The sequence below is a fragment of the Syngnathus floridae genome, unplaced genomic scaffold, assembly GCF_059516105.1.
Source record: "Syngnathus floridae isolate MCC-2025c unplaced genomic scaffold, RoL_Sflo_1.0 HiC_scaffold_33, whole genome shotgun sequence".
NCBI classification, from domain to species: domain Eukaryota; kingdom Metazoa; phylum Chordata; class Actinopteri; order Syngnathiformes; family Syngnathidae; genus Syngnathus; species Syngnathus floridae.
This window is the reverse complement of record NW_028284062.1, coordinates 429,842-433,386: the sequence shown is the minus strand read 5'-3', so window position 1 is coordinate 433,386 and position 3,545 is coordinate 429,842. Positions and strand designations below refer to the sequence as shown.

General features: G+C 53.7%; 2 long non-coding RNA genes across 2 annotated transcripts; both read right to left on the bottom strand.

Annotated features, from left to right (window-relative positions):
* Positions 1–920: 920 nt before the first annotated feature.
* Positions 921–1,431, bottom strand: LOC148378601 (uncharacterized). Its single transcript, XR_015855768.1, has 3 exons — positions 1,276–1,431; positions 1,091–1,189; positions 921–1,005 (listed from the first exon to the last, which is right to left on the bottom strand). It is a non-coding gene; the product is annotated as an uncharacterized LOC148378601 (long non-coding RNA).
* Positions 1,432–1,756: 325 nt separating this feature from the next.
* Positions 1,757–2,411, bottom strand: LOC148378600 (uncharacterized). Its single transcript, XR_015855757.1, has 3 exons — positions 2,257–2,411; positions 2,016–2,120; positions 1,757–1,871 (listed from the first exon to the last, which is right to left on the bottom strand). It is a non-coding gene; the product is annotated as an uncharacterized LOC148378600 (long non-coding RNA).
* Between the last annotated feature and the right edge of the window lie 1,134 nt (positions 2,412–3,545).

Genomic DNA, 3,545 nt, shown 5'->3' with positions numbered 1-3,545 from the left:
TGGGCCCTTACCTGTTGCGCGCTGTGCAGCAGATCCATTCTCTCTTGGAGGATGCAAGCGTCGCGCTCCCTCAACTCGCACATCAGGGCTCGCTTCCATTGGTCCACGGCGCTCCTAAGCTCTTCTCTCTGATCCGCCGTCAGCACGTCATTCACGCCAGCGTGGCTGGCTTTTTCGCCGTCCGTGGCGGGGCAGTCCCGCTGCGGTAGCGCCTCGTACAACATGGCCTCCAGCTCCAGGATCCTCTGGGCCGCAATCCTCGTCCATCAGTGGTCCGGCGGGAGATTTGAGGGCGGCTTACCTTATGAGCCTGGTCCATGGAACACTTCCTGAAGTCCAACTCTTCATCCAGGTAGCCCTTCTGCTTGCAGAACATATCCTAGCACAGCTCAAGGTCAGAATTGTTGGGGCACATTGCCGGAGTTCCCCTTGGCTGATGTCGCGTGTCTGTCTACCTTCTCACTTTCAATGTCCAACATCTTCTGTTGAAGTGCTGACTTGGTCACTTTGATGTATTCTAACCACTGAGGAAAGGCTGCTGTCACATAAGCAGAATGCGAGAGCGTGCGTGGACGTGCGCGTTACCTTCTCGGCTAGGGTGAGAAGGGTCCTGGCGTGAATCACGACCACCTGCTCCTCGTTGGTGAGATTCTGCAAGAGCCCAAAGGCACAGCCTCAACAAGCTTCTTTCAGCGCAAAGCCTTCCAAAAGTCACATTTGAGCCGCCGAGTCTCGTGGAGTGCGAACATAAGGAGTTCGACATACACTTACGGCGTTATAGCCCAGGATGTCCAGCTTCTTCATCAGATCACTGATGACGATGTCCGGGGGAAAGGCGCAAGGAGCAATGTAAGGTGTTCTGGGACCTCGGGTTAAGGTTAGGGTTGCGAGGGACGCCTTACCTACGCTCACGCCCTCGGCCTCGCAGTAGATCTGCAAAGGGCTGAGGCCGTCTGGGAAACGGACTTGCAGAAACTTCAAGACGGGGGAGCGCCACTCCCTCTCCTGAAAGGCAGAGGCATGCATCCGTCCGTCCGTCCGTCCGTCCGTCACATCTCTGGCCTCAACACGCTTGTGCGAGTCTTCCCACCTCCAGCTCCAGGATGCGGAACTCAAGCAGTTCGTTTTGGTCTCGGATATCCTGGATGTGCTCTTTCAGACGCGCTTCTTCCGCCTCCATCCGCCTGACCTGAAAAGACAGTCAGACCTCATCTGCGGGGCTTCCCGACAGGTGTGACGCCAAGCGACTCCGCCCAGCGCCTTTCTTTCCGTCACCTTTTCGGCCAACTGCTGATTGCTCTGACGCAGCAGCTGCTTCTCCTCCACCCACTTGACATTCTAGAAGAGACAAACGCGTGGACAGCTTTGGAATGTTGTGTCATTTTCATCCACAAATTCTTTGGTTGACTGGAAAATGACATTTGCTTTTCTCCGCATTTTCCCAGCCACGTTCGGGGGGGGGGGGGGGGGGGGGTTGGTCCAGTAATGCCAGACGGATGAGTGACTGAAGAATGTAGCTATTTTGTCTGAGAAAAAGGTGTGCTCATTGATGAGCTTACCTGTCCTTGTTGCTTCAGCGCTGACTCCAGATCTGCTACTCTGCTTTGATAGTGACCCATTTCTACCATCAGCTTTTCTCTGGTCTGAAAGGAGGAGGAGGGAGGCTCCTCCTCCTCCTTTCAGACCAGAGAACACCCGAGGCTGGGTGAGAACGGGGAGGCTGCGACCCGGCCGGGGGTTGCGGGAAGGGGCGCCACCTTGATCTCCTTCTCGGCGTCGTAGTCCCCTTTCGCTGGTCTGGGCTAGCAGAGCGTAGGCTCGTTGCAGCGCTTGATATTCTTGCGTCAGCTGGCGGTAGCGAAGCTCCGCCTCTTCATGCACACACCAATGCAACACAGCACTAGTACCAGAATCAGTCAGACCGGCGACAAAGCACCCGCGACGCAAAGACGAGTCCGATTCCAGGCTGAAGAGGAATGTTTGGTGCCAATACGCTGGCAGAAATGGCGGGCTACCTCTTCGGGTTCCGTGTCGGGGGTTCTGTCGGTGTGAAAAGACAAGGACGATCCGTCCGAGATCACCAACACGTCTTCGTCGTAGCCGTAAAATGTTTCGATGACCTGCGGGCGCGGAAGCAAACATCTCTCTGAACAAACTGAAGCGACACCTCACGATGAATCGACGAGAGGAACGATAGCGAGAAAAAGGCCATTTCATCTTGCGCAACACCAAGCAGCCGCAAACAAACAGACTCACCTTGCAGGACCTCACGCTTTGTTCCTCCTCAGAGATTCTCGACGTCGGTATCGTAGCAGCAAATCTCTCTCCTGTCGACACAAATAATCCGCCTTTGAGATTCTTTGGATGCAAAGGGAACGAACGGCTCCGGCGCAGAAACAAACGCGACTCACAATGACATTTCTGACATGAGCTCCTGTCTCCAGAGCCTGAAAAACACGTCACCGGCGATGATTGGAGGGACGCTCGTCTTTTCCAAAAGTGACAACTACAGGGTGTGTCAGGGTTTTCCAGATTATCTTTATCGTATCATTGTGTTGCTTTGACTTTGACTGCGACCTGTAATAAATAATATTATTTATCCCTTATTTATCCCTATCGCTTATCCCTTCCTACACAAAGTCGTAAAACACCCCTTGCTATGTTTTGACTAGAGGTCAAGGGCTTCCTCTATTCAATCCACTCTTACACCCACCCTGTTTCTCTTAATTAAAATGCTCGTGCAGGAGGAGTTGCGAAGGGGGGTGTTGAAGCCCAGGTGTTCCAATTTTCCTACCAGATGCTGTGGGATGATGGTGTTAAACGCTGAGCTGAAGTCCAGGAACAGCCTCCGCACATGGGTGTTCTTCTCCTCCAGGTGAGCCAGGCTCAGGTGAAGAACGGAGGAGATGGCGTCCTGAGTGGAGCGGTTTTGCCGGTCGGCAAACTGGAACGGGTCAAATAATAGGGGGAGTCTGGAAACGATGTGACCTTTAAGCAGCCTTTCGAAGCACTTCATCATAACCGGAGTCAGTGCAACAGGCCGGTAATCATTAAATGAGGTGATTTGAGGTTTCTTCGGCACCGGAATGATGGAGGCAGTCTTAAAGCACGCCGGCACTGTGGCTTGGCCCAGCGAGGTGTTAAAAATGTCTGTGATGACCCCAGCCAGATGACTTGCACATTCCCTGAACACACGCCCAGGAATGTTGTCGGGGCCAGGGGCCTTACAGGGGTTGACTCTCCTCAGGGTCTTCAACACATCGGCGGAGTCAAGGCAGAGTACCTCCTCTTCCTGATGGGGGACAGTTTTAACTGCTGGAGTGCCGTTTAGTGCCTCGAACCTCCCAAAGAAGTTATTTAGACCATTTAGAAAGTCAGCATCAACTACACCCACCGGGGGGGGGGGAGGGTGAGTTGTAGTCTGTAATCGCCCGTATGCCTTGCCACATACTCCTGATGTTTTTGACGTCGTGGAAACGATCCTGAAATTTTCGACTGCGGTCTCGCTTCGCTATCCTGATGGCACGGTTCAAGTTGGCTCTCGC